This window comes from Orcinus orca, chromosome 2, assembly GCF_937001465.1.
Source record: "Orcinus orca chromosome 2, mOrcOrc1.1, whole genome shotgun sequence".
NCBI lineage: Eukaryota > Metazoa > Chordata > Mammalia > Artiodactyla > Delphinidae > Orcinus > Orcinus orca.
Window position 1 is genome coordinate 180,076,634 of NC_064560.1, and position 23,585 is coordinate 180,100,218.

At 43.7% G+C, this 23,585-nt stretch overlaps 1 protein-coding gene and 1 pseudogene across 4 annotated transcripts in view; one reads left to right on the forward strand and one right to left on the reverse strand.

Moving 5' to 3' along the window:
* Positions 1-23,585, reverse strand: part of STON2 (stonin 2) — a 150,826-nt gene that overhangs the window by 117,765 nt on the left and 9,476 nt on the right. The window contains exon 1 of one of the 4 annotated variants that reach the window (XM_033416741.2): positions 9,207-9,344. The exons of 2 other annotated variants lie outside the window; for them this stretch is intronic. The gene's annotated coding sequence lies outside the window, so the exon portion shown is untranslated. Of the gene's footprint in view, positions 1-9,200; positions 9,345-23,585 lie in introns of those variants that run through there. One more of the 4 variants, XM_033416680.2, reaches the window with a different exon arrangement.
* LOC101277467 (core histone macro-H2A.1-like) lies at positions 9,256-10,995 on the forward strand (annotated as a pseudogene).

Genomic DNA, 23,585 nt, shown 5'->3' on the forward strand with positions numbered 1-23,585 from the left:
GTTTCTCCCAAGTTTCTAAGTGGAAGAATTCACACATCCTAGGATAGTGACAAATGGACTTTTTATTCCATAGTAAGAGACCACCAAAAAAATGATCAAGTAGAGGTCATAACAAGCAGGTACACACCTGCACCAAGCTAGGAAGTAATAGATGCAACACTTGAGCCCAGGTCTTCTGATGCCGAAACACTCTAATCTTTGGGTCATAGCCACAAAGAAAAATACTAGAGAATATATATAGACTACCACCAACTAAAGTACTTTACAGACATTAATGACAATGGAACCATAATGAAATGATCAGTGAAACTGCTCACTGGAAATCTGCCAGGGAATCCAAGCTGTGCGCAGAATGGAAAGTCCAGAAACCTCTCTTCCAAGTTCCTCTCCTAAGATCCTTACCAATCACAGGACCAGACATGTGCTAAAAGCCTGGAGAGTGAGTGCTCCAAACCAGATCTCACCAGAGAACCAGGCAGGGCCCACGGACCCAAAGAGCTGATTCCAGTGGGCTTCTCCCATTAAGCCTTTCTCAAGCCCGTCAAATGTTAGCATCAATGTGGCAATGGCTGCAGGCCAAGAAAAGACAGTAAAATTGAAGAGTCAGATTCCCCCTCTCCCAACAACAGCAGCATGCAAACCAGTTCCAACAACCACCACAAAGCCACAATACTACAAGTCCACGTGCTGACATTTGCAGCATCATAGCTCAATGGGGAAAACATCCTGCCCATCCCATGATGATGAATCCAGCGAAATTCACGGATGAGTGTGGGTGGATGAGGGGAAGGGGAAGGAGAGAAGGAAAAGGGTGAAAATAATGGAGAAAATATCTAGAAATTTTAGAGCTCCAAGATTTTAAGCCAGTAGTCCAGCTCTCAAGTTTTACAGATGGAAAAAAAAAACCCAAAAAAACTGAGGCCTAAGGAAATCAGGCATAGTAACAACAGAGATTGAAATGGGCTCGGGAGTTCCACTGTCTGGATTTGAGTACTGTACGGTCTTTAAGCCTCAGTTCACCCCTCTGCAGCAAAACTCATGTCATAATTTTAAGGATTAAATAAGATAACATACACCAAGTGCTTAGTACTGGGACTGAAAAACCCTATGTAACAATGATGATGATCATAGCAGGCGAGCTTACAGAGGGCTTACTGTATGCCAGGCCCCAATCCAAGCTCTTTATAAATGTCAACTGTGGTCATCACTACCGTAGGTAAATGCCTCACACAAAGGTACACTGTTTGCCAGTCGAAGTCTTGGGACCAGACACAAATTTCACAAAACCACCCCGTTTCTGTCACTTACACATTCTGATTTTAGTGATTTCCCTTTTCAGTGCTTTTTCGAGCAGTTCTCCCAGATGCTAAACGGAGTCACGCACTCAACTTCCTCTTTATAGATGCAAGCGCTTTCTGGCTGAGGAACCAAGACTACTACTGAGACGTATGAACAAAAGAGGAGCCCCCAAGATTTATCTACCCTTCCTCAACTTGCCCATCCCAGATCCAGACATGGCTGGTTACAGACCATGAAAAGTCTCAAGAAAGGCTGGGGGAAAAAATTTATCACAGGGAACCGCCTATCATAACCCTGTGAAATGGATTCTAGGTATTTGCCATGAAACAGCTATATCCAGTGAACCCTGAGATGCCTGACCCTGAAGAGTGCTGGGCGAGCAGCTGGAAGCCCTCAGAGGAACCTGATCGTTGTGAGCCTACGTTCACAACGGAATTGGTTTCTCTGTAAAAACCTCACCCCGTTTTTAGAACATGAATCATAAAGTGAGGCTTAGAATCACCACAAACGAGCAGTGACTCACTATCAGTAGCAGTGCTGACCAAGAGACACTAAAAATCTCACTAAAGTCTCTGGGCTGCCATTCCAGAGAGAAGCTTCTTCCTCGGCTTCCCTTACACGCTAAAATGGGGCGGGGGTGGGGGTGGGGGTGGCGGGTGGAGAGTGCAGTTGACTGATAAGATGGGAGTCCGAGAAATAGTTCTGCCTTATGCCAATCTTCTAATATGCATTCAGGAGCCCTAGGTGTCCAGAAACGTATCTGGCACCCTTGGGATATTGAGCGATCAAGCAGCTTGCAATCTAGCTGTGGAGATGAAGATGCTCAGGACAGCAAACACAACAAATCTGGGAACAACTGCTTGCTGGAAGACACACCAGAAATGCCGTGACAGTATGGTCATAGATCTGCAAGGGCTGGAACCATAAGGGACTAAGCAGGTTTTTGGATTTGAAGGACATCCTTGGTTCTGAAACACTGGAAGGGAAGAGTAAGGACATCCTTGGGACAGGGGTTAGTCTAAGTGACAATTAAGAATCAGACCTTCATGGGACTTGTTTTTGAACCAGTAAAGAGGTCTGATGACTGCTGAGGTATCTACTGGGGAAATGTGGGGAGAATGGACTGATGGACCTTAACAGCTGAGGAGAAGAGTTCAGTGGGAAATGGGAAGTTGGTGAAAGTCTACGAGCAGACAGTGACCCAAGAGATGGGCTTATGGGAGATAAACATTCCTCAGACTGTACCGAGCAGGAATTTGGTGATGGAAGCTATCAGCCACAACAGGACCCTAATGTGTCGCACAGAGCCAGGGGCCAGCATCATCAGGAACGTGTACTGGGTACTCTGTGCTGGACCCATTCTAGGACCTGACAGTACAATGAAGACTGAGACGGCATCACTAGCCTCTAGTAGCTTACAGTAGAATGCAGGGAGGTATGACAGTGACATAATAACACAATAGGCTCTTTAACCTATTGTGACAAGTTAGCCATCAAAACAATGACAGCAACCTTATAGAGAGTTAGGGTGCTAAGAGACTACTGAGGGCTTGAGCAGTAGGTGGTCATGAGCTGCATCTTAAATGGGAAGGGAGGGCTCTGAGAAAATGAGCAGAGGGGCAAAGGCATTCGAGGAAGAAGGAGCAGAAATGGCATGTCTAGTTCACAGTGAGTTACGCTCTGTTTATCTGAAGAGGGTGGGAGTGAGCTGAGTGCACCGGAAAAGGAGGGGTTGGGACAGTGACAGTTCTCAATTTTAGGATGAGTTTGAACTCCTGAAACTACCCTTTCTGTTCCCACAGCCATTGCCTTGGTTCAGCCCCTCAATGTCTCTCATTCAGACAATTACTAGTCTATTACCTCTCTCCCTGCCTTCAGCATTATCCCCTCTAACCTATTATCCAAACTATTATGCCAGCATGGTCTGCTTAAAACCTGAAGATGCCCATGCCACAGCTCTGCTTAAAAAGTCCTCAGTGGCTCCTTTCTTCCTGTGTTAGCCAGAGTCAGTTTTTGTTGTTTGCAATGAAGAACTCTGATACACAGTACCCTTCCTTGACTCCCACTAATCCCACTTGTTCCTTATCCACCATGTCTTCTGTATGCTGGTAGTATCTTACCTACTCTCATTTATCAAATGATAATGAACCTGTTTGCTAATATGGCTATCATGTCAATTAGCCTGTGAGCTCCCTGAGGAAAGGGACTGGATTTTGTTCTTGTGGATATCTCCAACTCTTTGACTAGGGTCTGGCATTTAGTAAATGTTTATTGAGTAAATAGCTGAATGAATGAACGAAAGAATGGACAAATTAACTTGTTTTACCACATAGTAGGTAGCTTCTTCAGGTCTTCTGAGCTGGCAAATGTTTTAGAAAGGTTAATATAAACACCATGTAGGACTTTCCTGGTGGTGCAGTGGTTAAGCATCCGCTTGCCAATGCAAGGGACACAGGTTTGGGCCCTGGTCCAGGAAGATCCCACATGCAGCGGAGCAACTAAGCCCATGTGCCGCAACTACTGAGTGGGCACTCTCTAGAGCCCGTAAGCCACAACTACTGAGCCCGTGTGCCACAACTACTGAAGCCCACACGCCTAGAGCCCATGCTCCACAACAGGAGAAGCCACGGCAAGGAGAAGCCCGCACAACGCAACAAAGAGTAGCCCCCACTCGCCACAACTAGAGAAAGCCCGCGCGCAGCAACAAAGACCCAACGCAGCCAAAACTAAATAAATAAATAAACACTATGTATAAGATAGCTTGGGAAACAACCTGGATACAGGGCAACTTGTCCATTCCCCTTTCTCTTTGATCTAACACTGTGCTATTCAATTCCAACAGCAGCCACTAGACACAGGTAACTATTGAAATGTGGTTAGTCCAAACTAAATTAAATTCTTTTATAGTTTCTATTTCTCTGCTGAGATGCCTTTATATTCACTCATTCTGACAATATTTTCCTTTAGTTCTTTGAACATATTTATAATAGTTTCTTTAAAAGCTTTGTCTGCCAAATCCAACATCTGGACCATTTGGGGATTAGTTTCTATTGACTTTTTTTTTTTTTTTTACTATGTAATATTTTCCTGTTTCTTTGCATACCTAACAATTGTTGAGGATACATGAAGACATTCTAGATTTGATCTTCCTCTGCAGAGTTGATTTTTGCCAGAAGTCAAACTGTCTGCCCACCTTGATCTTGCATAGGCTTGCATAAGCTTGGTCTTCCACTTTGTTGGATGAATCTTTGCAAAGTCAAAGATGTTCCCCAACCTCCTCTAACTACCGCAGGACTCAACTTCCAAACTCAATTTCCCTTGCAATCTTTCTTGACAGCACTTGGCTCTAAGCTTTGTTAGGGCAGATTTAAAGTAGGCCTTACTCTAGGGCAAGTGTTGGCAAACTATAGCAATGAACCAAGTCTGGCCCTCTGCCTTTTTTTTTTTTTTTTTTTGCGGTACGCGGGCCTCTCACTGTTGTGGCCTCTCCCGTTGCGGAGCACAGGCTCCGGACGTGCAGACTCAGCGGCCATGGCTCACAGGCCCTGCCGCTCCGCGGCATGTGGGATCTTCCTGGACCGGGGCACGAACCCGCGTCCCCTGCATCGGCAGGCGGACTCTCAACCACTGCGCCACCAGGGAAGCCCTGCCTTTTTTTGTTAAAAAAAAAAAAAGTGACACTGGAACAAAACCATGCCCATTCATTTACATGTTGTCTTTGGATGCTTTTGATCTACAATAGCAGAGTTGAGCAGGTATGAGAAATATTGAATGGTTCACAGGGCTTAAAATAATTACCATCTAGCCCTTTATATTAAAAAAAAAAAAAAGAAATTTACCAACCCTGCTTGAAAGCATAGACTTTTGCCCCTAAGACACAGATTTTCTGTATCTCTTCTGGATGCTTGGGATATTATTAAGGTGTTAAAAGGTTTTTCCACTGTTTCTGGGCTGGACCACCAGTGTCCCTCAGTATCAGCTGCTTGACCTTTAGTATCTCTGTGCAATTCTCAACCCTGGAGCCGCCATTTTTGGTAAATCTCATATAGTTTCGACCTGTTCATGGGCACTCTAGCCTGGCCAAGGACTCCCTGGGTACACCCAGAGAGTGCACCCAGGGAGTCCTGTTCCCCCCCAGTCCTATGCAACCCTCTCCTCTCTAGTGCACTGCCCTGTGGATTCTAGCTGCTTCAATTGCCCCAAACTCAGATCTGTGTTTCCTTAGTTCAGCAGGAGTGCTGTGCTCAGCTGAGACTCTAGCGTACTCCGTTGCAATCAGGAAACCCTCCCCTGGAAGACAGCCAAGGTGAGCATCAGGCTCACCTCATGAGTTTTCCTTCACTCAGGAGGGAAATACTGTGCTTTCTGTTGACCAATACCTGAAAACAGTTACCTGATACATTTTGCCTGGTTTTGTGGTTGTTTACTGCAGAAGGACCAGTTTGTTAACCAGTTATAGCAAGAACTGAAAGTCCTCCCCTGAAACATTCCTTACTGACTTGTGCTCATTTTTAAAAAAAGAAAAAGACACTAGTGCAGATCATCTATACTAGGGTGATTTTATACTGATGTCCTGGAAATATTAATAAGAAGTTTTACAGAACATTTATAAATCATATGAGAAGGAAAGGAGGGTTTCATATAGCCATATGGATTAAATCCATCCCTTCAGAGCTGGGACAATGTTCTATTTTGTTAGGTTAGCTATGCTATAAAACATCATAAAATAATTCTTGCTTGGTTAGAGGTTATTTAAATCTGAGAATTTAGTGATCTTCCTTCTATATCTCTTTGTCATATGTATTCAACTAGACAGTTACTTTAAAAATTTCCGCATCCACTTGTTGGGTTTTGAGGTTACTGACAAATGCTATCCAGCCTGCTATCAGGGGTTTATGCAAATACATCTTAAACTAGATCCTGGTGCCAATTCCAAACTCCAAAGTAAAGCCTCAAATTTTTCCTGGTCAAGGAAAAGCAACTAAAGGTCAAAAGGAAAACTGGGAAGAAAGGAAGAATGGGAAAAAATAAGACTATGTGAATTGTTTGTATTTCTTTAGAACTTTCTTCTAAAATAAGACATTCAACAAACTTACACTGAGCATCTACTAAGCACTCAGAATTGTGCTCAGTACAGTCATACAAAATAATATCAAGCATGGTTTTACACTCTGCAGCCTCTGTCACAGTGGGCTACAGAAATCACAAAAGTTAGGGCTTCCCTGGTGGCGCAGTGGTTGAGAATCTGCCTGCTAATGCAGGGGACACGGGTTCGAGCCCTGGTCTGGGAGGATCCCACATGGCGCAGAGCAACTAGGCCCGTGAGCCACAACTACTGAGCCTGCGCATCTGGAGCCTGTGCTCCGCAACAAGAGAGGCCACCATAGTGAGAGGCCCGCGCACAGCGATGAAGAGTGGCCCCCGCCTGCCACAACTAGAGAAAGCCCTCGCACAGAAACGAAGACGCAACACAGTGAAAATTAATTAATTAATAAACTCCTACCCCCAACATCTTTAAAAAAAAAAAAAAGAAGAAATCACAAAAGTTTAGTCAGGAAGTTAAAGTAACAATGTTGCTTGCTTCATAAATTCTCAGAATAAGCAGAAGCCTGGAAGGCCTGATTACCCTGTGACAAAGACCTAAATCAGATTAAGGACTTGGAACACTGCTTCTTTTCCTTCTTCTTCAAAATTCTTTTCCTTTGTGAAACAACAGAGTTCATGTTAGATAGATAATTATTCTATCATGTGATTTTTCTTCAAAATAAACAATCTTGATGGCTGTGCTATCCAACAACTTCATGGCTCCACATTCAGAGTCAAGGATCTATGTCACACTTGACTTGCAAAACAGGTTGCCTCTGATCTCAGCGCATTCCTGAGGCAGTGACCCGTAATGACATCCCTAGGTAGCTGAACAGTATGTCACATTCAGTGAATAACCCTGGTAGGAGGTCAAGCTTTAAAGTTTGTGGAATACTTTCTAGCACCTTGAACTCTTAGAAGATGGCTTACTCCATCTTGTAAACTCATCTCAGCTTACTTCAGTTTTACATCTGGAATAGAGATACTAATATCTCCCTGTATGAAAGTAGGAAGTTGGTGTGGATAATTTCCTTTCATCTGTATTTTAGATGTTCTATCATGAGACTGTCAGTTTCCTAGGAGTCTATAGGAGTCCTGTGGGTCCCAATGGCCATATTTCCTAGGCATAACCCTAAAACTTTCCAAGAAGCTTAACAAAATATTGTTATTATATTTCTTTGAAGCTGTCATAGATTGTAAACTGCATCTAATTTCAGAGATTATAAAATATTAAAAATTGTATATATACATACATATATTTCTTAGAATCCATGAAATACATTCTTATTTTTATACCAAATACTTACCAAAAACCACAATTAGTATATATTTCCAGGATGCAAAGAAACTCATGGGTAATTTCAATCCATTTTTATAATAACACTGAGATAAGTAAAGCAGAAATTTCTCTCACTTGATAGATAAGGGAACTGGCTCAGAGAGGTTGCTTGACTAGTCTAAGGTCACACAGCTAACCATGACAGAGTTGGGACAGGATTACAAGTCTCTTGACTCTAAATTCTGCATTTTTTCCACTATACCACATTCTACCTTCCAGAAAACAAGTATAACAGATATGTTAGCTACATCATCAACATCCATTTCCTCTTATCATCCAGCACTGGAGGATAGGTCATTATTGGTTGAGCCAATCACAATAATTCCTATTCCTGCTTTCCCAGCCTCCCTTGAACCTATGGGTGGCCACTTGGCTAAGTTCCGGCCAATGAGACACAAATGGAAATATGGTCAGAAATAAAGCTCTGAGAAGTGTTTTTTATCTATGTTCTGTTTTGCATTCCCAATGAAGATAACAGATATTACTCATGCTGTCCTAATCCTACTCATGTTCTCTTTTTTTCCTGCCTTGAATACAGTCATGATGGCTGGCTGGAGCTACTATAACCGCAAGGAAAGGCTAAGAGAATCACAGAGTCATTGATCCTGATGTCATTGAGCCACTGAACCAGAATCAATAATCACTCATCTCTATATATATTGCTATGTGAAAAAAAAATTTTGGTTTAAGTTATTATAATCAAGTTTTCTGATACTTACAGGCAAATGCAATTCTAATAAAATGAGAGAGAAATTGTGGCAAGCAAAATTCTATGATGACTCCCATAATCTCCACACCCTGGTGTTACTATTGTGATTATGTCATAGTACATGGCAAAAGGGATTTTGCAGATACAATTAAGGTTACTAATCAATTGACCTTAAGATAGGGTGACTATCCATGCAAGCTTAAGCTAATCAACGAGCCCTTTAAAAGGAGAGAGTTTTCTCTGGCTGGTAGCAGAAGAGGAAGTCAGAGAGATTCAAAGTGTGAAAGGAAGGTTCCCCACTGCTGAGATGGAGGCCACAGGGCAAGGATCTGAGGGCAGCCTCTAGGAGCTGAGAGTGGTACCCCACTGAGAGCCAGAAAGATAAAGGAGACAACAATCCTACAACCACAAAAAATTGAATTCTCTCAACAAAAGTCACAAGCTTAGAGGAGATCCTGAGTTCCAGGTGAGAACACAGTGACCAACCCTTAATTTCAGCCTGTCACATACTGGGCGGAGGATCCACCCAGGCTGTGCCAGCGCTACAGTTTAAAAATGGGACAAAAGATACAAGATGCGGTTAAGGTTCTCGGAAGAGAGGACGCGGTTAAGAAGGCACATCTTGGGGCCCAACCTGGACTTATTGAATCAATTCTGGGAGTGGATTTCAGGAATCTGCATTTCAGCAAGCTCTTCAGAGGAAAGGTCAAGTGAAGACAAGTGGCCGTGTGCTCTATAAGAGAGCTTTTACCAGAAACTGAACTGTACCAGAACCTTGATCTTGGACTCTCCAGCCTCCAGAACTTGTGTTTACTGATCCATCTCCAGGGCCACCGCCATGTCCAGCCGGGGTGGGAAGAAGTCCACTAAAAGTCCCGGTCCGCCATGTCAGAAGTCATCTTCCCTGTGGGCCGGATGCTGCGGTACATCAAGAAAGGCCACCCCAAGTACAGGATCGGAGTGGGCGCGCCTGTGTACATGGCCGCCGTCCTGGAGTACCTGACAGCGGAGATTCTGGAGCTGGCTGGCAATGCAGCAAGAGACAACAAGAAGGGCCAGGTCACGCCCCGGCACATCCTGCTGGCCGTGGCCAACGATGAAGAGCTGAATCAGCTGCTAAAAGGAGTCACCATCGCCAGCGGGGGAGTGTTACCAAACATCCATCCAGAGTTGCTAGCGAAGAAACAAGGATCCAAAGGGAAGTCGGAAGCCATCATCACACCACCCCCAGCCAAAAAGGCCAAGTCTCCGTCCCAGAAGCAGCCCGTGTCTAAGAAAGCAGGGGGCAAGAACAGGGCCTGGAAATCCAAGAAGCAGGGAGCAGTCAGCAAGGCAGCCAGCGCTGACAGCACGACCGAGGGCACACCCGCCGATGGCTTCACTGTGCTCTCCACCAAGAGCCTCTTCCTCGGCCAGAAGCCAAACCTTATTCACAGTGAAATCAGTAATTTAGCCGGCTTTGAGGTGGAGGCCATAATCAATCCTACCAATGCTGACATTGACCTTAAAGAGGAACTAGGAAACACGCTGGAGAAGAAGGGTGGCAAGGAGTTTGTGGAAGCTGTTCTAGAACTCCGGAAAAAGAACGGGCCCTTGGAATTAGCTGGAGCCGCTGTCAGCGCAGGCCATGGCCTGCCCGCCAAGTTTGTGATCCACTGTAACAGTCCCATCTGGGGTGCAGTGTGAGGAACTTCTGGAAAAGACACTGAAGAACTGCTTGGCCCTGGCGGATGACAAGAAGCTGAAGTCCATCGCCTTTCCATCCATCGGCAGTGGCAGAACGGTTTTCCGAAGCAGATGGCAGCTCAGCTGAGCCTGAAGGCCATCTCCAGTTACTTCATGTCAACAACGTCCTCTTCCATCAAAACGGTGTATTTTGTGCTTTTTGACAGCAAGAGTATAGGCATCTACGTGCAGGAAATGGCCAAGCTGGTCGCCAGTTAGGCTGAGGAACTGCAGAACCAGCCCGCACCGTGCCCCCGCCTCCAATTTGAAAGAAAGAAAAGAAAAAAAAAAAAAAGATTCCCTCCACTCCTAGTGGGAGGCAGGAACCCTTTCATTTTTTTCAGTTTTGCTCATCTAGGGAAAATAAGGTTTTGGTTTCCAGTTTAATTGTTTTTGACCTTCTAAAATGTTTTTACGTTAGCACTGATAGTTGACATTACTGTTGTTAAGCACTGTGTTCCAGACCGTGTCTGACTTTAGTGTAACCTAGGAGATTTTATAGTTTTATTTTAATGAACTCCTGCTTGACGCAGAGCAGCAGGGAGAGCAGTGTCTTCTACGTGGGGCAGAGTTCAGGAAGCCCATTTTGTAACCGTGTGTCGTGTGCTTTATTGTATACCCAGTGGCATTCTTTTTACTATAATGTTCCTTTTTTTCCCCTCAAGAAGAAAAATCATGAATTTGCAGCAGACTTAATTTTTGTTTACTTTTTGTCTTAATGATGGATTTGAAAATGAAAGATTTAAAAGGCAGAACAGAATCTGTTGTCCTTAATTATATTTGCAATTTGGAATTCGTGGGAATTGATTTAGTAAAATGTTAAACTGTTAAAAAAAAATGGGAGAATTAATTCTAGAGCTCAGAATCTCAAGGGCCTGGGCATAGCCTTCTTTAGACAATTTCCAAACATGGATAAGGGACTGAATTTCAACAAAAATCAACTATTGCCCATAGGACGGAGTAAATTAAAAAACAATACAGTAGCAAAATACCACTAAACTTTACATGTAGCACTTTGGAACATATTACATGGATTTCTCTCTCTAGAAAGTTTAATTTCTTTTTCTGCCTTGCTTACTTAGGCCACTGCAAAATTAGCTTGCCTTTCCAGAGACAAGGAGCAAAGCTGAAAGGGTGATCATTTTCAGTGCAAAATGTTAAACGACAATTTTGGGTGCCTTTCCTTTGAAAATCAGGAGGCCAACAAACATTCAACCAGTTTTCTGGAGAAGGAATGATGATATCATGCCAATGACTCTTCAATTAGGGATGTTAGCATTTTGGAAGGTGTCAGAGGTGGGATGAAGGAAGAATGAGCACAAAGGAAGGAAAGTAAAAGTAGAACCAATTGTGGAATCACCAAACTCTTTCTAAAAATAGGATATGTAGGTACTTCCATGGTGGTACAGTGGTTAAGAATTCACCCTCCAACACAGGGGACTTGGGTTCGATCCCTGGTCAGGGAACTAGATCCCACATGCTGCAACTAAGGAGCACACATGCCGCAACTAAGACCTGGTGCAACAAGGATAAATTAAATAAATAAAAATTAAAAATAAATGTTTCCAAAAAATCAAATAAATAAAATAGGATATGTATTAATTCATCCAACAAATTGTTAGTAAAGGCCTGTTAGATATTCGGGTTACAAAATAGATAGATACAGACCCTGCCTTCAAGGGGTTTCTATCCAAGAGGGGAAAACAGGGACGGGACAAGTCAACTATAAACAAATAAGAATCCTGCAAATCAATAAATGGTTCAGACAAGGAATAGCAAGGGATCCTATAATATATAGGGTGATAGGAGCTCTCTCTGAAGAGGTTACATTTAACTACTACCTGAAGGATGAGAAGACCCAGACCATGACAAGAAGTAGAGTGTATTCATGGTAGAAAAGACCAAAGACACAAAGAGTCTGAGATGGGAAAAAATTAACAAGAAGAAAAAAAAAAGAAAAAACTTGAACTGAGCATAGAGGGAGCAAGGAGGATGGGGCATGGGATAAGGTTGCAAAGGTAGTTCAGTTTATGAACTATGTAGATATGGGGTCTTGTGAGCCAGATTTAGATGTTTAGATTTCATTCTAAGCACAATGAAAAGCCAATGAAGGATTTAAAGCAGAGTAACAAAATTCAATTTGCCTCTTTAGAAGCTGAGTGGAGAACAGATTGGAAGAGGAAAGAATGGAAGCAAAGAGAACAATTAGGAAGCTACTGTACTAGTTGAGACAAAAGACAATGAAACAACTAAAGTATCCATCAACAGATGAATGGATAAACAAAATGGGGTATATACATATAATGGAATATTATTCAGTCTTAAATAGGAAGGAAATTCTGACATATGCTATAACACGGATGAACCTTGAGGACACGTGCTAAGTGAAATAAGCCTGTTACAAAAGGACAAATATTATACTATTCCACTTATATGAGGTACCTAGAGTAGTTGGATTCATAGCAACAGAAAGTAGAATGGTGGCTGCCAGGGGCTGGAGTGGGGTGGGGAGAAAGGGAGCTATTATTTAATGGGTACAGAGTTTCAGTTTTGAAAGACGAAAAGTGCTCTGGAGATGGATGGTGGTGATGATTGCACAACAATGTGAATGTACCTAATTCCACAGAACAATACACTTAAAAAAGGTTAAATGATACATTTTTTGTTATATATATTTTAACACTATGACGCTCCAGCCAAGCCCTAGGACCCTGTGACTCCAAATGGACAGAAAAGAGAAGGGAGCCCAAGTTCGGGAGAGCTGCCATGCTCTGTCCCTCAATACAAGGGCATGTAGGAGCCAGAGGTCCTGGACCAAGCAGGCCACTCTATAGCTAGCTGCTTAGAAAAAGGTTGGAAATGCGGCTTTTCTCTATGAGATTCTTTGAATCTCAGGCTTGGGTGGAAAAAATGAAAATGCTGCTAAACAACTCAGTAAATACAGAAACAAATGTCCTTGGTGATAACTCTATCAGCAGGAGAGGGGCAAGTACCAGGCATTCCATAACAAGGGCAGGACTTTCCTGAAACCACAGACAATTTTACAATTTTGAATAATTATTAAGCGAGATAATGTGGGTGAGAGTGCTCTGTAGACTGCAGAGCATGATTCAAAAAGTAAGCTCTGCATATTTTTGTCAATCAAGGAGAATGTGGAAAGGGATAGGGGCCCAGAAAACAAAGTCTGGTGCTTTGCAGACTCTCCTGGGGCCACCAACCATTCTTCCCCATGGTTGGTCAGGGAAGCAAAGGCACAGGGAAGGGAGCAGCTGCAGTGCCTCTTGCTTTCTAACAGTGATGCCCACGGCCCTATCTCCTACCTCCTTGCCCTGGACCCAAGGACTACGTATGTGCAGGCTCACCTTTGTCATCTCACAGATCATCTCCTTTGTTCCTCCCACCATCCTTCTGAGGTAGGTACTGTTAGTACTAATCAAAAAATTTCATTTTTGAGATGACAAAGCTGAGTAAAGAGAAGTTAAGTAACTCACTCAAGGCCAGAGAGCTAGTAAATGGCAGTGCTGGGATCCCAACCAAAACTGCTCTGACTTTGTAGACTTTTCTCAAACAATTCATAGACTCATTCAACCAACCAACCAACAAGAAATAAGAGCTTAAAATGTTAGACTTTCCTGGCAGTGCAGTGGTTAAGAATCCGCCTGCCAATGCAGGGTACACAGGTCGAGCCCTGGTCCGGGAAGATTCCACATGCCGCGGAGCAACTAAGCTCTTGCATCACAACTACTGAGCCTGCGCTCTAGAGCCCGCGAGCCACAACTACTGAGCCCGTGTGCCACAGCTACTGAAGCCCACGTGCCTAGAGCCCATGCTCCGTAACAAGAGAAGCCACTGCAATGAGAAGCCCACGCACCGCAACGAAGAGTAGGCCCCACTCACCACAACTAGAGAAAGCCCGCGCACAGCAACGATGACCCAACACAGCCAAAAACAACACAAATAAATAAATATTTTTTTAAAAAAAGCTTACTATGTTCCAAGTCCTGACTCTGTGCTAGACGTTAGGTATAGAGAAGTAGATAATACAGAATCCAGAAAGGTCAATTAGCCAATGGCCTCATACTCACAAAGGACTTTAAATACTAATAAAAATGAAAGCACATGTTTCTTCACAGAAATACAGTGAAAGGATTGAAAGATGTGCCTCCAACCTTAAATACATGTCCCATTACCAAACCACCCTTCACAGAGAGTTTAATGAGTATCATTTATAGCTCCTATAGTTACCTTGTATGTAGCAAAATTATATTACAATGTGGGTTTCTATGTGTATGAGTATACATTGAACATTTGAATTTCGTTCATGCAAATATACAAAAAAGGTCCTAATACTTTTTTAACCCTGTCTTAGAAGTTTTTCAGTCTTTACTGAGAACCTCAGAAACAGGAAGGAATATTGGTCTTTCTCCCCTATGTCAAAGAGGTCCTGAACTTGAAATAACCCAGGGGTTACTATGGAGGACCACCAAAGGTCACAGGAGTGGGATGCGGTCACCCAGGGAGGCTTCTTGCAAGAGGCTATATCTAGCCTGGGTCTTAGGAAAATGAACAGCACAAGCTCTGCAGTCAGGCAGGCCAGGTCCCCCCGTCGTTAACTGTAAACATGGGCATGTCTCAAACTCTCTAAACCTGAATTTCACCTAGTATTGATAGTTTCCGAGATTCCTGTAAGGATGAAAGAAGATGCTGCATGTCAGACTTTCAGCACAGTGAATACTATAAGTGCTCCATTAATGTTACGTAGCACCGTTATTATTTCCACTAATAAAGGGTGAGTAGGAGAAACAAGGCACGAACTTGCTGATTTCATTCCTGTGGTCCTGACATTCAGGAAGTGAAAGTGGAGGAAGGGGGAAATCTTAGAAATTTGGGGAAAAAAGGAAGTAGTGGTGTGAGTTTCAGCCTGAGACAGGAAACAGCCTGCTCAGCTGGATGTGGGCCACTCGTTGGCCTGGAAAGGTCTAGTGAAAGAAGGTACCATAGGCGGGACACCACGTTGGGCGGCTTTGGGACCTCATTTATGTGGTCACCTATGTGAGTGGTGTCTATGCAGTGTGAGTCGCACAACCTGTGTAGCAGAAGGCAGCAACCTTCCCAGATGGGCGCTCGAAGGGTCCCTGAACAGAAGACTCCGCTGCGAGAGGCACCAGGCAGGGTGTTCCGCTGCTGGTGTGTCCAGATCAGCTGGGCTGTCTCAGTTCATGGCGGGGCAGCAGTATTACCTGCACTGCCACCAACCTCTTTGGACCTTATGCAAACCCTACTTAAAGGAGTCCAGCTGGGACAACAGAATGTGGGATTATTGCAATTTACAGCACAGCTACAGGAACACGGAACTTTCATTTTAGAAGCTCCGGCCAATGGTCCCTATACCAAGAATAACAAGGATTAGAGGAAATAGAGCTCTAGGCCATAGATCTCAAGCTCGATGGGTGGCTCTATAATAAAGTGAGCTCAATATGGATTTGTGTAGAAAAACACAGAGCTTTATTCCCCCCAGGTAGATGACAAAGAGGAAAACTATATCCCTATCCTTCTTTTGTGGAAATGAAACTTTCCTCCTGGGCTGAACTGCCAACTCCTCTTTAGTCTTTCTACTGTCGTGTTCAGCATCCCTACTGCCCAGAAGCCCTCCCCAGCACTCCATCCCCTCCCAAATAACACTCCCACAGCGCAGTGCTGCACAACTCTGGGTGGCGCCATTCACGCACGAAGCAATGGGGACCCTGCCCCTTATCTGACTGCTGCCCTACGGGTGTAAATTCCAGCAGCCCTGAAATAGCACACGCCCTCCCACCTCAACATCCACACTTTAGAAAAAGAAAGGAAATGTCGAATGTTCAGGAGGAAACCTCCACTGGGAAAGAAGATGAAAGTAACTGGCTATGGCCATAAGAATCCTTGGGCTTATTCTTCACTCACCAGTGAAGCAACAGTGATAGGAAATAATAATTAAGCCTGGGTAATCAGGAGAATGGCAGCTGAACTGAGGGCAGAGAAGGTCCCAGTAAATAGCCTAGGGAAATTAGGAGTGTGGAATTAATTGGGACTGGGGGTGGGAAATGAGGTAATTTAGGATACGTTGAGATTCAAGGATTGTGAAACCAGAAGGTAGGTGTAGAAGATGTAGATTTGGGGCCTAGAGAAAAATTAGGGGTAAAAAGTTAGATTTTAGAGTCATTTTAAAAATGAAGATATATGAAGCCAAGGGAGTGAATAGGTTATCAATGGAGGAAGTAAAAAGACAAAAAAGACGTCTGACTCTTGGATTGTGTGGTGAGAGGAACTAAAGCGGGGGCAGGGGGTGCAGAGTGTCCGTCAGATGGTTAGAGAAAAAACAGAGGCCTCTAGGATCATGAAGACAAGAGAGAATTTTCAAGGTAAGTTTCTCTAGTGTTAAATGCTGTAAAGAGACATTTATGGGGCATGGATGGTCACTGTTGACCCTTAAGAAAGTTAACTGGAGTGGTGGCTCCTTGAGGGATGGTCCATGCCCTCTCTCACAGTACTGCCAAAGCTCCAGGCCGGCTACACAGAAGGAAAGCAACAAGCATTTGTGGAATAAAGTAAGGCAGCTAGACTGGAAGCCCGATTGCAAGGAGTTAATAATATACCACGATCGGACTTCCCTGGTGGCACAGTGGTTAAGAATCTACCTGCCAATGCAAGGGACATGGATTCATGCCCTGGCCCGGGAAGATCCCACATGCCGCGGAGCAACTAAGCCCATGCGCCACAACTACTGAGCCTGTGCTTTAGAGCCCACGAACCACAACCACCGAGCCCGAGTGCCACAACTACTGCAGCCCACGTGCCTACAACCTGTGTTCCACAACAAGAGAAGCCACCGCCATGAGAAGCCCGCGCACCACAACGAAGAGTAGCCCCAGCTCACCGCAACTAGAGAAAGCCCGCATGCAGCAACGAAGACCCAACACAGCCAAAAATAAATAAATAAATAAATATTTTAAAATAATAATAATAATAATATACCATGATCACAGTTTAAAGTTTTACGACTCTTAATAGAGCTTTTGTAAAAAGAAGGCAAAAAATATCAGCGTACACATTGTTAATCCCGATTACAAGCATCTATGGAGGAAGTACTTTTCTACTTACTTGGCACAAACTGAAACTTGCCTCGGGGAGGGGGAAGCTCTTTCCTGGGATCTTCCCTGGCATGAATTCTCTGAATGACCATAACAAAATTGCAAAACTTTCCCGCTTTAGTTTCCACAAATTTATTAATTGGGGATTGATATAAATTTATTGAAAATACCTGGAAGGTGAGAAACAGACTTAACTGGTCTCAGACTCTATGTGGTTCTCACATGTTCTCCAACAAAATATCTAGCAGGTAAACACTACTTCCATGGAAGCTTTTTACCAGGCCCTCCCACCTGTTTTAGCAAGATTAAAACTAGGACTGAGACTTACCAAGAAAACACCTCTTAAAAACCCAATAAAACCTAAGAACTACAAAATCTCACCTTAAATTTGTTTTCTATATAGAGATGAACACTCTCTTATTCTCAAGTTGTATTTTAAAAATAGATAGTAACTATAGCAAATATCTTTTGACTGCTTACTCTGTAAGACACTGTGCTGAGGGCCTTACATGCATAATCTTATCTAGGCTTTACACAGTTTATAACAGTGCTATTATTAATGTCTACTTTTCAGATAAGAAAACCAAGGCATGGATCTTTCTCAAGGCCACAGAAGTAGTAACTGGAGCTAGACTTTAAGCCCAGAATATATCACAAATCCTCATAAGGATCAATTTTCATAGATGTATAATATTCCACGGCATCACTGACATTTAAAGATACATGTTTGTTTGTTTTTTTAATTAGAAAGATATCTTCAAATAAGAAATCATGGAACAGATGGCCAGCCTGCACAGGAATGAGGTCACAGGTTCCAAATGATGGATCTTGTTCTACTAATGAACCCATCTTCCCAGTTCCCCTAAATGAGGGGATCCAATGCAGCATGGACAAGGAAGGATAAAGGGTACATGACTGCAGGCTCAGACTCCCAGCTAAGGCATGACAGATCCATACACTAGAGACCACCTGGCCTGTGGTGTTCCTTTCTCTTCTACCTTTATTGGCCCATTTTTCTAGAGAAATGGTGGTAGTTTGAATGTATGTTAGGCTGGATTCCTCAGAAAATAAGAGCCTGAGACCAAGCTTCTATGCCAGGGCTTTAGAGCAATCCCAGGGAAGCAAAAGTGAGGGAAGAAGAGAAATGAGGCAGCAAAAGCAAATGTACGACGGAGTGGGACTGGCTGTGACTTCACAAGAATCATAGCTTCGTGCTCGGTCACACGGGACGTCCCCAGAGAGGCTGTTAGGAACCGCAGCATCTCAAAAGCTTCCATCGGAGGAAATGGTGCTAGCAGAGGGAATGAATCTGCCGGCTCCTGCCTGTTTCTTGTTCCCCATTAGTCAAAGTTCACTCCATGGTGACCCAACTTCCCCACACGATTGGGATGTATCATCTGGTCCCTTTGGCAGCAGATGGGGAGGCCAGATCCCATACCCTGCAGGGTGGTTCTTCATTTGAGTCCAGAAGTGGTGGGAGGAACCCCAGCATGGCCTTGGATGGCAGGATGGTAGAGACCAGTAGAGCTGGGCACCACTGCATCTAAGAGACAGGTGGGGCTAAGAGAATCTGAGGTGGTACCTAAGCAGAAGCCAACACAGGAAGGTTAAACCTAGGCAGGAATCAATGCTGGTATGCAATCCCACATACACAGAACACAGAGAAGATGATCTATAGGTCTTTTTGAACTCTGGGCTATTTGTGCTCATTGAGTTTCTGCAGGTGTCATAGGACATCACCCATTAATTTCTTCACCCATTCAATAGCATTTATTCAGCAGCTCCTATTGCTAGACATATTCTAGTGAAATCCTAGGGATAGAGAGAGGGCTAAGACCCAGACCCTGCCTGGCAGAGGGAGACAGGCAAACAAAAGATGATCACAATACAGTGTGATCAGAGCTACCCCAGGGGCACCCAGCAGTGCCATGAGCACACAGAGGAGTCGCACCTCGCCCAGTCTTGGGGTCAGCGAAGAATAACTGAGGGAAGATGATACCTGGGCAGAGGCTTGAAAGGTGAACAGAAAGTAGAGGCAGGGGGAAAGGACTTGCAGTAATGGCATCTATAAGAACAAAACAGGACAATACAATATGGTCAATTAGAGGGTGCCATTTTACTTAGCCCTGTTTAAATGGATTGTGTTAACATGCAAAGCCACTGTTTGTTACCAAAAAAGGGTGCACAACGGACATCCCTGGCTCTTACATTCATCCCCAGACCTCCCTCCTACCTAACCCCCCGCCGAACATCACCCATCACTGACCCCAGCTCCCAAAGTATGCATCAGGGATGGGTTAGGATCTGGAGATAAGGCATGGTATGAGGGGAGATGGGGCTGAGAAATGAGGTTCAAGTTCAGAGATTCAGGGTTAGTGTTAGAAAAGGGGTGAGAGGTGGGGAGGGGGTGATGCAGAGCTGAAGTGATGGTATCTGTTTTGTACATGACTTAGAACCTTGAAGTGTATGATTTTTAATAAGTCCCCCACTCCAAACAGCTGTAATAAAGTGTAATGTGTTCATACAAAGTCTCGGAGATGAATAAAAACTTGATGTGTTTTCTGAACTATAGATAATTCAGTTTGACTGAAGTAATGAGTCAGATGGAGAGTAGTAAGAGAAGAGGCTGGCAAGCCTGGGAGTCAGGTCAGACAGAGCCTTGCAGGCCATGCCAAGAAGGCTGGGTTTTGCCATAAAGGCAATGGAGATCAATTAAACAATTTTAAATGAGGAAATAACATGACTCAGTTGTATTTTACAAAGATCATTCTGGAAGCAATGAGGAAGGTGGACTGGAGGGTGGGAAGACCACCTAGTAATTATAGTGATCAGGCATTGCAAGCTGAGGGATAAAAAGGGGGGATGTTTTTTATGAGCCATTTAAGATGTAAGATCATCAAGGCATGGGGAGAAAGTCTATTTGGGGCTCATTTAGATTGAGGGAGTAGTGGTGGGTGGATAAAAAGGATCCTGGAAAACTGGATAGATTTTTGTGCTATTCACCAAGATGAGGACTTTAGGGGGAAGAATACTTAAGGGGTGGTAGGGATATGATGAGTTCAATTTTAGACCTGATGAGTTTGATGGGCGTACGGGACAACCACATTGAGATGTCTATGGGTCCTGTTCAATAGACAGGTTGAGAGCTCAGAAGAATTGAGATGAGCGTTCATCACACAGACTGACAGGTCACCCAGAGAGAATGTATAATATGAGGAGAAGCAAGAACCAAGGGTGGGAAGATCAACATTTACATGCTGGACTCAGGATAAACAGCCCGGCAGGAGTTCACTATAGATGCCTTCTCCTGTCACATTGTGGAGGCCAGGGCCAAAGTCAACCTCCCAATTGCAGGGAAACTCAACCCGGTTCGCTTAGAATCAAGAGGAAGACCAGGTAAAAGAGACATTAGTGTTCACTTCAGCTAGTGAACTCTTCAGGTAATACAGAGTTCAGGGAGCTCTGTAGGCTCCAGGATAAGACACAGAGAGGGAGAAGAACAGGAAGCATTCGACAGAAGCACAGGAGTCGTACATTTCTGGATTTCCAGCTTTCCAGCACTGGAGGAAGTAAAACCTTCCTCATCTTTCTGCAGCAGGGGCTTCACCTAAGATGTTTTACACACTGGTACTTCCACTACATATGCAATTCATCCATCAGGAAGGGGTCTCTAGTTAGGGCCAAGGCCAGGATACACTCTGGGCCTCCCCCTAGAACTTCTTAACCATTGTTGTTTTTTTTTTTTTGAAGTATGACTCTCTGGATTTATTTGAGATATAAATTAAGTCTTCATCTCTGGGTAAAAAACACATACATGCAACATTCTGTTTAATTTCAGGACATCTTTCCTAAGGTCCCTCCATGAATGCCCTAGGGATCTCCATACTCCCTGCTAAAAGCTCCACCCTAGAACAATTTATCTAGCTCATGTCACTTTCAGACCTTTCCAAACTAAGCAAAATCATTCCAGAGGAGCACAGCAGAAGGAAGCCAGGCACTGTGGCTTCTACTGACCCTGAACTGATAATTCCTTATTTCCATTTTCAGTAATGCAGAGGATATCTCCTTCCCTTTTCTAAGAATCCCTCCCCTCCCTCTTGCCCCAGCAAAACAGACACACAGGCATAAAACCAAAACAGCCCAGCCAAACACTAAAAACTCAGGCTACCGCAGTGGGCCTCACAGGCTGCAGCTACAGCCGGGCCCTGGGCTGATTGCAACGTTATTCCTGTGAAGCAGGCCCCTCACAAACAAGAGACCTCCCAGTTCACACTGCTGACGAAGGCAGGGGTACGTGAGCGTCTCCAATGGCCAGAGACAGCGGCAAGGAACAGGGCACACAGGGTGGGTCTCACACAGTGTGAAAGTTGAAGAAGTATCTGTTCACTGAGGGCTGGCCCTGCTTTTGTAGAGCAGGTCTTGGGTTTTGATGGGTGACACCTGGCACATTTTACAGATTGTAAATAGAGAGAGCAGATATGTTAAGTATTATGACTTGTAGACAAAATAATCCTCACATTATAAAACGTGAGCAACTTAGCACCTTGAAATGGTGACAACACACCCATCTCCACACTCCTAGTGTATTTCCTTCTTTTAAATTTATTTTTCTAATTTTTATTTATCTACCTACCTACTTATTTATTTATTATAAAAGGAATACAATCTCACTAAACAAAATTCGGAAAATATAGAAAACCAGTATAACCACTGGTGTACTTCTGAAATGATATGATTTCTAAAAATTCCCTTTGCATGTACCTTTTCAGCTTCCCAGGGACACTTCTACTGTTTAAGGGTAAAGAGTTCCTTTGGGTTGCGGGGGGGGGGGGGGGGGGGGGCAGGGAGAGGCTGTCACCACAGACAAATGGGACAGAATCCTTTGACCTTGTGACTGCCTGGGCTCTCACCTCATGGCTAAGAATTATTTATTCTATTGTTTTTTCCAAGTTGACGGAAATTTCCCACAGTTTATGCCTATTCTCCTTACTTCCTCAACCTGAAAGACCAGAGAGAAAAATGTAATCACTGCAAACTCTTGCCTATTAATTCTTCTGCTTTGGTTATTTCTAATGTTTTCTTTCAGTCCTCACACCACCCACCTCCATCTGGAGAAGGTTTCTCAAAAATTCTAGCAGAGATTTAGACACCAACCACAACGTTACATATATTTGGTCCCGTCACCACTAATAGTAGTATTTCTTTTGGTAGACGTCTCGCTGACAGTAACTCTTGCAAAACAGAAAAGCCACAAATTCGTTGCATATAAACCACATATGCAAACACGGCAGACATTCTAATTAGAGAATTGAGAGACAAGACTTCAGAATTTCATTCGCCATATCTCTTGGTTCTTACTGAGCTTTGAGAGTGAGACGTTTTAAAAAAATTCAGAATTGTATTATTTGCTGAGTGAAAACCCAGTGTCTTAGATGCATTTTCCAACCAAGTGTAAAACTCGAATTTAAAACAGTCGGGAGGATCAGTTCATTTATTGGAAAAGAGTGAGAACTTTCTTACCCGGCTCATAGTGGTAAAGAGCACGTATGAGGTTAGCATATATAATACTGAAACACTGACACTGCCAGGGATATCCATTTTTTTCCGTGTTTCTGTTTTCAGGTCTCTGAAGGCTTGTGCGTCTGTGATTCACATACCAGTTGCCACATCTACAGGCCAGATCTGATCTTTGGATGCAGTGTTTCAATTACAGAGGAAGTATAAGTGGCTGACATGTAAAATTTATTGCAGTACCCCCTTGACCTCACTCTTTTATTTTTAATAAAAAGAAGGAAGGAAAATAGCAGCAGTGTGGGTTAAATTAAAATGTGGTTTCCACTTCAGGCAAAATTCAAAGGGCTTTAAAAATTCCTCACTTCTCACACATTGGCACGAACAGGGAGAATTTCACAGTGATAAAGCGATTAACAGCTTCATAGCATTAATACAGCTGCACTTACTGAGCTCTCAAATCTCTGAGATGGGCATTTTTACTACCAGTTCCCATCTCAAGATAAGGAAACAGAGTGTCAGAGGGTAAGTAGCTTGCCCAAGGGCACAAAGCTAGGATGAGGTCAACTGGTATCTGATCAGAGTCTACTGACTCTGAAGTCCAAGCATTAACAGAACTCAGATGATAAACTAGCCAAAGAAAACACCAGCATTAAGTAGGTCCACCCTTCATTTCACACTTGCAAATCGAAGGAAAGAACAAACTAGAAAACTGGAAACAGCCTGACACTTCCACTGGAGCTGGAATACCCCCTGGTTCAGCCCTCGGACTCTTCTTTGTCTGCTTCCA